We start from the raw sequence: 14570 nt of genomic DNA on the forward strand, positions 1-14570 counted from the left end.
ATCCCTCCTCAACCTTCCAAGTAGCTCAGACTACAGAACTGTGCCACCATGTCTGGCTGAGGTTTGTCTTTTCATTTTATTTTACTTTTTTAATACAATTTTTAACATCGGATAGACTACACCTTACTTAATAAATTTGAGGAGTGATTTGTTTTTTTTTTTTTTTTTGAGACAAGGTCTTGCTCTCTCGCCCATGCTGGAGTGCTGGAGTACAGTGGTGCAATCACAGCTCACAGACGCCTCACCCTACCGGGCTCAGGTGGGTATCCCTCCTCAACCTTCCAAGTAGCTCAGACTACAGAACTGTGCCACCATGTCTGGCTGAGGTTTGTCTTTTCATTTTATTTTACTTTTTTAATACAATTTTTTTTTTTTTTTTTTTTTTTTTTGAGACAGAGTCTCGCTCTGTCACCCAGGCTAGAGTGCAGTGGCATGATCTCAGCTAACTGCACCTTTTGCCTCCTGGGTTCAAGTGATTCTCCTGCCTCAGCCTACTGAATAGTTGGGATTATAGGAATGTACCACCATGCCTGGCTAAGTTTTATATTTTTAGTAGAGATGGGGTTTCGCCATGTTAGCCAGGCTAGTCTCGAACTCCTGACCTCAAGTGATCCCCACACCTCTACCTCCCAAAGTGCTGGGATTACAGGCATGCACCACCACACATGGTCTCAAGCATCATTTTTAAAAGTATTCTTCACTACTCTCTGTTTTCTGGCTGTACTTTTGTTTACTGCAGTGTACTTTTACCTACACTACATTTATATCTCTTATTTGTTTATCCACTTTCTTCATGTAATGAAGGCTTATAAAAGACTTATCTGTTTTGTTTACTATTATTTCTTCCACATATCTAATAGTGTCTGATATATAATAGCAGTTCATTGTTATATAAATGGATGAATTAAGAATGGTTACATGAATGAATGACTCAAACTAATGCCAGGCATTCGTTAGTTTTATCCAACTAAAACTATTTACTTCGTTAGATCATGCATATTTTATACAGTTTGGTAGTTTGTTTTTTTCCTGAAGTTTATGACATCTCTTTTTTTTCTCTTATTTTGTGTAAAAGCTATGTTTGCTTACCTCACATTATCTTCAGTATCTTTAATATGAATCATGCCATTTAGTCCTTAATTTTAATCTTAGTTTCATTCGTTAATTTTATTCTGCTTGAACCCCACAGACTTTTGGCTCTAATTTGAACTTACGTCTGTATAAACACGCATTCTTTCACAGATATTTCATTGACCCTTACATTTCTAAGGGCCTTTCTTATTCCCTTGGGTGGTTAAAATGAAAATCTTAGATTTATACTTGACCTTGCTCTTTTGTTCACATCGACCATCTAATCTTCTAGCATATCTGATCAGTTTTAACTTCAAAATCTAATCCAAATTCAATATTTTGTCAAGTCTTCCACTACCATGCTTATTTCTCAGCTGGATCACTGCCATGATCCCAACCTGGCAACCACACTGTCTTTGTTTTGAACTTTATTTCCCCCTAGAAATACCTTCCAGGAGCCTTCCATCCTTCTGCTCTGATTTGGACAGATTGCTCTCCAGGCCTACTTTAGAACTGTCATGTTGGGACTTCTCTTTATTTCTATTTTGGTTTAAATTCACCTTTTACTGGATTCAATGTCTTAATCATTTTTAGTTAATCCATCATTTTGCCAAAGTATATCCTCAAATCAATCTTTCTCACTGACATGCTCTCACATGTGTGTATACCACTCTCAATTTCTAAAATCTTCCCTTTATCCTTAGATCTTTTTAAATTCATCTGCATCAGCCCTCCATGGGAGTTCTCAATCTGAACACTTGTTTGTCCCTCTTCTTTTTTTTTTTTTTTTTGAGACAGAATCTCGCTTTGTCACCCAGGCTGGAGTGCAGTGGGCCAGTCTCAGCTCACTGCAACCTCCACCTCCCAGGTTCAAGCGATTCTCCTGCCTCAGCCTCCCTAGTAGCTGGGACTATTGGCGCGTGCCACCATGCCTGGCTAATTTTTGTAATTTTAGTAGAGACAGGGTTTTGCCATGTTGGCTAGACTGGTTTCCTGACCTCAGGAGATCCACCCGCCTCGGCCTCCCAAAGTGCTGGGATTACAGGCATGAGCCAGTGCGCCCGGCCTATTTTTTCTTTGATAATTCCTCCTATATTCACCCCTTCCATTTTCTCTAATTCAGTCTCTATTCGAACTCCACTGAGTCATATTAGGACCCTTAGATTAATCATTTATATCTAAGATTTTTCCTTTATATTTTTTAGTCTATATTATTTTGTTCTATATTCCAGGAGATTTTATTTACTCTTATCTTCCAAAGTTCATAGGCAATTTCTGTTTGTTAATTATACATTTTCATTTTCAGTAGCTTTTTTATTTTTTATTGATACTTTTACATAGCATGTAATTATTTTTCACAGATGCAATATCTTAGTGAATGTCTCTAAAGACAGTAAACAATTTCTTGAATGTTGTCTTTGTTCTGAAAATTGCCGTGATTTCCTCTTGGTACTGTCTTTTTATTTTATATATTTGTCTTCTACTTTCAAACATTTTTTTCTTTTTTCTTTTTCTTTTTTTTTTTGAGACGGAGTCTCGCTCTCTCACCCAGGCTGGAGTGCAGTGGCCGGATCTCAGCTCACTGCAAGCTCCGCCTCCCGGGTTTACGCCATTCAACTGCCTCAGCCTCCCGAGTAGCTGGGACTACAGGCGCCCGCCACCTCGCCCGGCTGGCTAGTTTTTTTTTTTGTATTTTTAGTAGAGACGGGGTTTCACTGTGTTAGCCAGGATGGTCTCGATCTCCTGACCTCGTGATCCTCCCGTCTTGGCCTCCCAAAGTGCTGGGATTACCGGCTTGAGCCACCGCGCCCGGCCTCAAACATTTTAATTATCAATCCATAATGATAATATGAGTAATATCTTAGATTATTGGTTCATAAATAATAGGAAAAAAGTGTACTCTTTGTACATTAACGAGTATGTTGACTGATTCTTAAGGGTAATGAGTCAGACACCTGGCTTTTATTTCAGCTATGCCTTACATTCTAGAATTAAAGCAGATTTAAACTAGGGTGCCAACATTCAAATTCGCTTCTTTACTTCTTACCAGAGGGCTCTATTGAGTCATTTAGGGAACTGTACTCTGTTGGAGGTTTCACTGGGTAGATGCCGGCAGCAGGTTGTTCTGCATGTGGAGGTTTGAGGAGGGGGAGTAAAGTGCCTGGTGCTCAGTAATACACGACATTTCCATGTTCAAACCTGGACTCCCTCCTCTTCATTTCCTCTGTGGTAATTCTACAATGGATTCCCACAGCCTGCTCTATTTGTTGGCATTCTTCAATCCACTTTCTGTCTTCCAGACATTTGATAAAACCTCTTGCCTGCTGATACCACACCTTTTTGTTCTCTTTGTACGTATAGTAGTTTTAAAAAATTCTATCAACATCACTGGGAAGAGAGAGAAGATTAAGTTTCCAGTCTACCCTGCAGACTCAGAACCATTAAGGACTATTGCTGCCTTTAAAAAAAAGCTTGTAACCAAATATTCGATTCAAGTGTTTTTCCCCCTCTAATAAGAAACAAACGTCCATCATAAGATCTGTCTTACTGTCTTTTCTGACCCTCACAGGAGATCTTGGCCACTGAATATTTGTGGACCTCAAACTATATATCAGTAAAATTGAGAGATTTCTAAATGGCTTTCACCTCTAAAATTATAGCTCTAACTCTATGGCAAAACATTTATTAATATGTTTACAAATATTCTTCTGGTTATCATAGAATGCTTACTGATGTATGTACTAGAACGACAAAGCAAGAATTAGAAGGCGTAGAGTTATTGAACAAGAAAATAATTATTTTTCCATTATAAGTTATATTCTGAGAAGGAAAACCCAGCTGACATTAAAACAGTAATGTTTATTTTATAGGAAAAAAATAAAAGAATGACAGCTCAATTCACTTTAAAGACAAGTCACACCAAAATATCATAAGAAAGGATTCTTTCCTTTGCAAATGTTTGTATTGCCTCCTGAATCTTTTTCCCATTATGAGAACCAGAGAGCATGTAGTATACAGTGATGTATTGGCTTTTGTTCACAGCATGTTCACGACAATGCTATGGATTTTGGGTCAACAGGCTGCAAATGAGATCTTAGATTTCGACTTGTAAAAGTTTGTGGGTTTTTTTGTTTGTTTGTTTGTTTGTTTGTGCTGGTGAGATACAGGGACACAAAAAGGCAGTTGTAATTTTTTATTTTATTTTATTTTATTTATTTGTTTATTTTGAGATGGAGTCTTGGCTCTATCACCCAGGCTCAAGTGCAGTGGTACAATCTAGCTCACTGCAAGCTCTGCCTCCCGGGTTCACGCCATTCTCCTGCCTCAGCCTCCCGAGTAGCTGGGACTACAGGCGCCTGCCATGACGCCCGGCTAATTTTTTTTGTATTTTTAGTAGAGACAGGGTTTCACCGTGTTAGCCCGGATGGTCTCGATCTCCTGACCTCGTGATCTGCCTGCCTTGGTCTCCCAAAGTGCTGGGATTACAGGTGTGAGCCACCGCGCCCAGACTAATTTTTTTTTTAAAGAATAAAATTGTATCATCAACTGAAAATATTTACCTTTATTGGTTCTTACCTTGAAGAGTCTGGCTTAATCTGAGACAGCAGCCTGCTCTTTAACATGTCTGTAAATTTAACATTATTTGAAAAGCTAATGAAGCACATTTTAGTTTCTACTTCCTTTTTGGCTGTACAGGTCTGTTGATGGATGAAGCAATATTTGGAATACATATTAGTAAATGCTGACACATACATGTGCTGAGTTTTATGTATGCATGTAGAAGAATTGCAAGGGTCGTGAATGCATCATAAAACATAATTGGCTCTGTTATAATTGGACCCTGGAGAAAAACTGCCCTGCTGCAGCTTGAGGCTTTTCTTCTGGGAATGAAGAACAAAAACAAAAACAAAAACATCGCTCTTTCCTTACCAGTTTCATTTCTATATATCTTTAGCATCAATTTAAACTGCAGAAATAATAGTACTAAATTATCTACTAGAAAAAAAGTTAAACTTCATGGAAAGAGTATCTTCACAAATCAGATTCTATTTCCTGAAGTTGTATATTTTTTGGCAAACTTGTTTTCATTTTATCGAGTCATTCACAATTATAAAATATTCATCTGAGATTATTTACAAGAGTAGGTAAATTAAGATGGAATCACCAGATTCAAGGAGTCTATATCTTTCAGAAAGAATTTGTTGCTTTTTTTGGGTGACAGGATGTCCTTAGTTTTATGTTATCCCTAATGGGAATGTTCAGAAACTTGTTTTAAATATCAATTCTCATATTCATTATGTGAATAGTAAACAAGCTTGTGTCGGAGTTTGATTTGAATAATCTTTGTTTATAACTTAGTCTCTTTTTAATTGCTCAGTCTTCTGTAGAATGCCCAAATCCCTTTGCTCCTCCGCTTCACATGGGACTCATCACATTTGTCTTTTTTTCTGTTTTGTGCATGTGGTGTTTTTTTTGTTGTTGTTGCTCCACGGCCTAGGTTGGTGTTTGCTAAGAGCTACACAGAGTGTTGTTAAGTTTATTACTGAACTATCTATGCTTTTAAAAATGCCATCTCTTTTTAGCCATTTTCTTTCTCCTCTAAATTCATAGAGTAATGTAAAAATAATAAGAGAATATTACACTTTAACTAAGCTGCTGAAAAGTAGGAAACAGAATGAAATAATGAGTAACTTTTTACAAATAAGTCGAATCAACCTAGATTTTGACAAATCTAGGCAATAACGAAGACTTTTAATAACCATAAAAATAAATTTTGTTTTTTTTAGGAGAAGGCTGATGAACAACAAATTATCATTGCAAAGCAGTTTAAACACAAAAGTGGCTAAAGAGTCTAGGTAAATGTACTAAAGCTTACAAGCTGAATTATTCAGTGTTTCAATAATCTCCAAATGCCTGAAGTTCGGGGACCACCCTGTGTCCTAATGAACGCACTCATCCTTTCTTTGATCATTTATAATTTCATTCCCACTTTCTTCCAATTTGTTGTGGGGCAACTTCCATAAAGGACACAGTCTCTGAGATGCAACCATTTGAAACTAATAATTATCAGGCAATGACTACAGAAAAGAAATTATTTAGTCAATGCATTAGTTCAAAAACAGCTGATCATTGGTCTGCTCACACTTCCTCCTACCTTCCTCCACCTTCCTCTCTTTGTCCATAATCTGGTTTCTGTTAAAGAGCCTATTCTTACACTGTTTGAACCTCATCTTTCACCCACATACATCCTGCTGCTTTGCAGGTAACCATGACAATATTTCACAGGACTGAGGTTAGGTGCCATAGGAAATGCAGCCATGCTGTCTTAAATTTATTAGCAAGCACACCTTTCCCAAAATACACACACACAAACAAATATCATGTTAAAACTGCATGACATTTGGGAACTCTTAAAAGACCGAGTGTGCAATCAAATGATTTAATGAGTGGGGGGAGATAATGATTCTTTTGCTGGGAACAAATAAAAGCATATAAATCCTTGCTAATGCAAAAACAGTATCTTAATTTTTTCTACATTATTATCCCAAGTACTTTCACTTCTTCAGTATCTGCCTCCTTAAGATTTACATTAATTAGAAACATTTTCTAACTAATAATCCCAACAAAGTTGAAGGTAGATGTATTTTCTGGCTTGTAGCTTAAAAGAAAAATATTGTTAATAATTATTAGTCATTTAGTATTTCTAATCAGACAACTGTGGTATAACATGAATACACTGGTCAAGGAGTAAGAAGTTTGAGATTCAGATTCTGGGCAATTATAGCAATTGCTGGATCATCCAGACTTTTTCCCATATGGACTATATTTTAAGGCTTTATTTACTCACATTTACTAATTCAATTATCTCTTTACTGGCAAGTCAAGTATCTCCCATTCTTGCCTCTCTACAGAGCTTTAGTTCATTATGGAGTTGAAATAAAAGCATAAAACCCATCCAAAATAAATCTTTTTTTGAGCATTAGTGGAAACACTCTCCTAGACCCTGAGGCTAAGAGAAAGATACTAGATATTATCCCAGAACTTGGAGACATAAGTCACATCTTATTTAGCCTTTTCTCTAAATGGTTTCTTTCCTTGTTAAACTAGTATATATTTCATAATCAATACTGTCACACTCTTAGGTGTTCCCAAAAAATGAGTATACAGAGGCCCAGCCCTCAGGAAGTTCATACTCTATCTATCCTATTATTTCTTCTTCCACTATATTTCTTTAATTCTTGCTCTTATCTCAGTACTAGAGTCAGTGTCTTTTTCTTGAACTTTGCCCAGTGTCAATTACTCATCAGATTACGTTCTTGAAAACAAAGCTTCCAACATATCACTAACTCTAAAGGCTTCCAATTGCATAAAGTTTGTCATTGAAGGATCTCCAAAACATGCTTCTCAGCAAACCTTATGTTATTCCATTACCATATTTTTGCCAACATTGTTCCTTCTACCAGGTACTTCCCATTGTTTTCAGTTCATCAGTATTTAACGACCAAGTTAGGCTACAACTGCTCTTTGAAGCCTTCTCAGACATTCAAAATGATATCATTAATAATAAATAAAAACAGCAATAATAATAATATCTAATCGTTGGATACTAGGTCTATGTTCCAGTTATGCACCATGGTAATCATCTTACATGCATTATCTCAGTCTCTGCATTAATTTTCTATTGCTGTTGTAATAAATTAATACAAATTTACTGGCTTAAAACACAAATTGGTTCTGAAGGTTAAAAGTCTAATAAATTCCGAATCTGGCTCCCCATTTCCTTTTTTAAGGGTCCTTGTGATTACAGTGGACCACCCAGATAATTCAGAATAATCACTTAATCTCAAGGTCTTTAACTTAATCACATCTGCAAATTCTTTTTTGTCATGTAAGATAACATACATATTATCTCCCATAATAACCTCGTATTTTTTTCACAAGAAAATCTTTCTGGGTGAGATGAGGACCGTATATCATATGGGTAACTTATGTATTTTCCCCCATGGGAAGTAACAGAGAACTGAGAGAGTGTGGAGCCATTATATCACCTCAGATGTTGTAGAGTTGGTGGGAGTGGGTGGATATAGGAGACTAGTGGTTAAAAACGTGATCTCTGTATTCAGAAAGTCTGGACTGGACTTACCTAACACCTCTATTCGCATTATGTGACCTTGAGAAGTTGCCTTTAAAAACTTTGTGCTTTAGTTTCCTCTTCTTCAAAACAAGGACAATAATGATCCCTATCTCATGGGGCCACTTTGAGGATTAAATGAGTTAATCTATATAAGTACTTCCTGAAGCTATTGGGATGTACACGTGTTCAAGAAATGTCAGCACTTACTGTTATTATCATCATTACTAGACAAAGCTGTGGAGATACCTATGCTATCGCTATCAGTCAGAAAGTGGGCAGCATGACTCTGGTGAATTGAAATGCAGAGCAGAGTATGGATGAGAGATTGCTATTAATAAGTAAAAGCAAAAGACATTTTTAATACCTTGCAAAAAAGATTAGAAATAATATCCATAAAATATGTTTTTAGAATGTTTCTATGTGGTGAATGATACAGAGCATTTGGTCCGGAGCCTGTAAAACTAAACTTCTCTGATGATGTTTATTTGTCTTCAAAGCTAGTAGGATTTATTTTTGTATTTCCTTTTGTCATGGGTTGGGCTTCCTCGAAATTGATCCTGAGATTAGGATTCTTGTTCGAGTGATGTCTTACAGAAAGGGAAGTGGTAAGAGCAGAACAGGTCAGAGAGGTGCTTTCAGAAGCTAGTTGCATCCTGAGACCACAGTGGGGTACTCTGAGTGAAAATTAGACAAATAAGTTAGTTCCATGTTGGGCAAAGGACCCAGCCAATCAGCACAGGTCTGGGTGAGAAATAGCCTTCTAGGTGAGACAGCTTCAGTTTTGCAAGTCTTGGGAGAAGGGGGTGGTTGTGAGTTGATAACAGCTGATGCACATAGCGACTGGTACATGGGTGCACTAGGCAGTTAAGGGGATCTGAGAAGGACACCAATACCATCCACTGTATGTATTTGAGTTCTTCTCTGTGTATTAGGGTCTTCTTCTTCAGATTGCCCTCTTTCTCTCTAGACTGTACACATGAACCCAAAGAAGAAAAAGCCTTCTGCTGCTATACTAGGCTTCTTCTGCTATGTATTAAGGTCATACTTATACATAATACTATGTAATCTGATGTTCTCTCTGGTTCCACTAATCTGAAGGATACAAAAAGGAAACATGGCATTGACAACAAAAAAGAAAACTCCCTGTCTCAACTCCACCAGCAGAGTGTCTATAAAACTTATTCCCAACCCCTCCTTCCTGGGTTTAGGGTACCTCATGCTGAGGAAGCATAACCCTTCTCTTCTCTTCTTCTACCTTGATGTGCCCAACATTTCTTCCTATACTATTTCTGTTTTCCTATTGGCAACCTGACTCAGGTCATTTCTACCACTTCTTTCTGATCTTAGTGTGGCTGTTACTATACTTACCTGTTTCTCTTAGCAGGCATTATACCAAACTGGGTGGAAATGTCTCCTTCTGCACATACATTCTATAAAACATTGTATTCATACAATTGTCATGATGAAATGCTGCCCTGTGTCATCAGTCTCCCTGAAAGACTATATGAGTGTGGGCAGCTAATATTTATTGAGCTCTTACTAAGTGCAACGCATGGACTTACCACTTTTAAAGATAATCTCATTTATTTCTCACAAGAACCCAATAAGATAAGCACTCTCATTATATTCATTGTCTAGCTGAGGAAATGAAAAGATCATAGAGAGAAAGAGGCAGAGATAATTAATTAAGACAAAATAGCTTGGAAGTATAAAAGCTGAGATTCAAACTGTAGGATTGTCTGCCTCAGAATCCATACCTTAAAAGAATCTAAAAAATCTACACTGCCTCTTTTTTTTTCTTTTTTATCTTTTTCTTTCTTTCTTTTTTCTCTTTTTTTTCATTGCAGGCTTTTCCTCCTCTGTGCTTATGCGTAAATTGTAGAGGGTAGAGAGCAGTCTGAATGGAATAATTGTACTCCAAACACAGCCTCCCATCTAAAAGACTGTCATTGGACCAACTCCATTCATGGTTCAAAGTCAACGTCTTACCAATTTTAAGCTTCACCTAAAAGTTTTAACGTTGACTCTTATTACTGGATGGTTTAAGAGTCTTAAACCTGTAAGCCAGTTGTCAGTCTGAAGAAATAAGAAGCTCTCTTATAAATAAGCTTCTGTTTGACCTTCTTTCCAATTCTTCAAATTTAACACTTCCCAACTCACTTGTCTTGTGAATCCCTGCTATATTTCATATTCATTTCTCTTTTTTTTTATTTTTTATTTTTTTGAGACAGAGCCTTGCTCTGTCGGCCATGCTGGAGTGCAGTGGCACGATTTCGGCTCACTGCAACCTCCTTCACCAGGACTTGAGCAATTCTCCTGCTTCAGCCTCCCAAGTAGCTGGGATTACAGGTGTGCGCCACTACGCCCAGCTAATTTTTGTATTTTTAGTAGAGATGGGATTTCACCATGTTGCCCAGGCTGGTCTCAAGCTCCTGACCTCAGGTAATCTGCTTGCCTTGGCCTCCCAAAGTGCTGGGATTACAGGTGTGAACCACCGTGCCCAGCCCATATTCATTTCTTAACGTGTACTCTTATGTCAGTAATTGTGTCAGTAATTATTTCAGATCTGCTATAAGGATCTGCTCATAGAAAAATGATCCAACAAGGCAGCACAGAGATATATCGGAAGTGAAAAACAATGGAAAGACTACATAATAAACATAAATCTGCATAAATATTGACTTTATAAAACAATATAAACAATGTTTTAAGGAGTTAAAAATACTTTTTAATAATAACACAAACAGCATGAATGGTATAAATCAATATGTTCCAATGTGTTTGCATTGTCTAAGAAATGCTGAGTATTAGTTTTTATTAGACTTTAATAAGTCAGCAATGTAACCATTAGAGTAACCACTAAAAGAATAATATATAATTATCAGTCTAACAAGGCAGAAAATATAAATAATAAGAAAATACTTTATCTGAGAGAAAACAAGAAAAAAGGAGCACAGCAAAGGTGGATAAATAGAATGCAGAGAGTAGTGTGGCAGATTTGAACTCAAATATAATGGTACTTATAGTAAATGTAAATAGACTGAAAACACTAACAAAGATTTTCAGACTGGATTTAAAACAAAAATTTGAAAACCTATGCTGCTTACAAAAGACATTTCTTAAGTTGAAATAAAAGACCAAAAGTAAAAGGATGAAAAAAAAATAGTATTCAAAAACTAACTAAAAGAAAGCTCATACTAACAGTGGCAAGAAGCATTACTACCAATAAAGAGGAATATTTCCTAATTAAACGTTGAGTCACTAGAATGATATGGCAATTCTGGACTTTTATGTACCTACTAACATTGTCTTTCTCTAGGTGAAACAAATACATAAAAAACAAATTCACAGCCATAATTGGATATTTTAACACATATCTCTTTGTAAATAATAAAACAGGTTAAAAATCATTCAAGATGTAGAAGACTTGAACATTACTAACAAAGTTGATCTAATTACATATTAATAAACTTACATCTAAGTTATAGAATTCACATTCTTTTCAAGTTCACATAGAATGTTTAACACAACTGATCATATGCTGGGCCAGGCAAGTCTTCACATTCTTCAAAGTACTAACATAGGTACCGAGCCCCCGGCGCTCGCCTGGGAGGGAGGCCAGGCTGCCCGCGTCCCCGGAGCTCCCGATCCTGGGGTGGTGGCCACATCCCCCTGCCACGCACCTGGGGGACGGGAACACGGGACGCAGTTATCTCTAGCTCCTATACCACCACCACCACCATCACAGTGCCTCCCTCCAGGGTCCTGCAGAATGGGGGAGATAAGTTGGAGACGATGCCCCTCTACTTGGAAGAAGACATTCCCCCTGATATAAAAGATGATATATATGACCCCACCTACAAAGATAAAAGCCCAAGCCCCAAGGTTAATTATGTCTGGAGAAACATCATCCTTATGTCTCTGCTACACTTGGGCGCCCTGTTTCGGATCACTTTGATTTCTACCTGCAAGTTCTACTCCTGGCTTTGGGGGTTATTCTACTATTTTGTCAGGGCCCTGGGCATAACAGCAGGAGCTCATCCTCTGTGGAGCCATCCGTCTTACAAACCTTGGCTGCCTCTGCGGCTCTTTCTCATCATTGCCAACACAATGGCATTCCAGAATGATATCTATGAATGGGCCCATGACCACCGTGCCCACCACAAGTTTTCAGAAACACATGCTGATCCTCATAATTCCAGACATGGCTTTGTCTTCTCTCACATGGGTTGGCTGCTTGTGTGCAAACACCTAGCTGTCAAAGAGAAGGGTGGTACGCTAGACTTGTCTGATCTAGAAGCCGAGAAACTGGTGATGTTCCAGAGGAGGTACTACAAACCCCAGTTTGCTCCTGATATGTGCTTCATCCTGCCCACGCTTGTGCCCTGGTGTTTCTGGGATGAAACTTTTCAACATAGCCTGTTCGTTGCCACTTTCTTGCGGTATGCTGTAGTGCTTAATGCCACCTGGCTGGTGAACGGTGCTGCCTACCTCTTCGGATATCGTCCTTATGACAAGAACATTAGCCCCCGGGAGAATGTCCTGGTTTCACTTGGAGCTGTGGGTGAGGGCTTCCACAACTACCACCACTCCTTTCCCTATGACTACTCTGCCAGTGAGTACCGCTGGCACATCAGCTTCACCACATTCTTCATTGATTGCATGGCCTCCCTGGGTCTGGCCTATGACCGGAAGAAAGTCTCCAAGGCCTCCACCTTGGCCAGGATTGAAAGAACCGGAGACTGAATCTACAAGAGTGGCTGAGTTTGGGGTCCCTCAGGTTCCTTTTTCAAAAGCCAGCCAGGCAGAGGTTTTAATGTCTGTTTACTAACTACTGAATAATGCTACCAGAATGCTAAAGATGACGATGTTAACCCATTCCAGTACAGTGTTCTTTTAAAATACAAAGGTATTGAAAGCCGACAACTCTGCCTTTATGACATTAAGCTGATATTATTTCTTCTATGATCCTCCCTCTCTTCTAGGCCCATTGTCCTCCTTTTCACTTTGTTGCTATCGCCCTTCTTTCTCTTATTGCCTCCCAGGAAAGCAGCTGGTCAGTCTTTGTTCAGTGTCCAGCTTCCAAAGCCTAGACAACCTTTCTGTAACCTAAAACGAATGGTCTTTGCTCCAGATAGCTGTCTTTCCTTGAGCTGTTGTGAGCTTTGAAGTAGGTGGCTTGAGCTAAAGATAAAACAGAATCTTCTGGGCAGTCCCCTGTTAATTATCTTCAGCCCAGGCTTTTGCTAGATGGAATGGAAAAGCAACTTCATTTGACATAAAGCTTCTAAAGCAGATAAACTGTGGAGGACGAGGGAAGTGAAGCAAGAGGAACCTGTTGCCATGATCAGACGTGCAGCTGCCTACCGAGTGAGGACTTCAAGCCCCACCAACACAGCATGCTTGCATTCTCTCCTGGCTTGGGGTAAGAAGTGGCTGTGGTGTTTGGCAATGCTAATTCAATGTCACAACATATAGTTTAGGCTGAGGATAAAAAAGAGACATTCTGAGTTTGTAGTAAAAGTGGTCTCTGCTGAGGAAGGGTTTTCTTTTCTTTCTTTCTTTTTTTCTATAATAACAAGGAGATTTCTTAGTTCATGTATCAAGAAGTCTTGAAGTTGGGTGTTTCCAGAATTGGTAAAAACAGCAGCTCATAGAATTTTGAGGATTCCATGAGCTGCTCATCACAGTTCTTTCCTCTTTCTGCTCTGCCATCTTCAGGATATTGGTTGCTCCCCTCATAGTAATAAGATGGCTGTGGCATTTCCAAACATCCAAAAAAAGGGAAGGATTTTAGGAGGTAGAGTCGGGTCAAACATAAAATATATATACATATATACATTGCTTAGAACGTTAAACTATTAAGAGTATTTCCCTCCCAAAGAGGGATGTTTGAAAAAACTCTGAAGGAGAGGAGGAATTAGTTGGGTTGCCAATTTCCTCTCCACTGCTGGACATGAGATGGAGAGGTTGAGGGACAGGATCTATAGGCAGCTTCTAACAGCAAAGTTCACATTGGAAGGGATCTGAAAATATGTTGCCAGGGGCTTGAGAATATCACTGAGTTATTGGGAGTCTTAATGAAGTAAGCTAGATATTAGGTCCATTCATTAATTAGTTCCAGTTTCTCCTTGAAATGAGTAAAAACTAGAAGGCTTCTCCAGTGTTGTGCCCCTTCTCTCTCTCTCTCTTTTTTTTTTTTTTTTTTTTTTGTCTTGCTCTGTCACCCAGGCTGGAGTGCAGTGGCGTGATCTCGGCTTACTGCAACCTTAGGAATCTCTTCACTACCCTGATTCTTGATTCCTGGCTCTACTCTGTCTGTCCCTTTTCTTTTACCATATCTTTCTCTTCTCTGAACATTTTC

At 38.4% G+C, this 14570-nt stretch overlaps 1 pseudogene across 1 annotated transcript; it reads left to right on the forward strand.

Moving 5' to 3' along the window:
• Window positions 1–3177: 3177 nt before the first annotated feature.
• LOC105501722 lies at window positions 3178–13132 on the forward strand (annotated as a pseudogene). Its single transcript, XR_001000227.1, has 2 exons — window positions 3178–3242; window positions 11791–13132. The product of XR_001000227.1 is annotated as an acyl-CoA desaturase pseudogene (transcript).
• The last annotated feature ends 1438 nt before the right edge of the window (window positions 13133–14570 follow it).

This window comes from Colobus angolensis, unplaced genomic scaffold (assembly GCF_000951035.1).
Source record: "Colobus angolensis palliatus isolate OR3802 unplaced genomic scaffold, Cang.pa_1.0 Scaffold74, whole genome shotgun sequence".
In the NCBI taxonomy this organism is placed as follows: Eukaryota; Metazoa; Chordata; class Mammalia; order Primates; family Cercopithecidae; genus Colobus; species Colobus angolensis.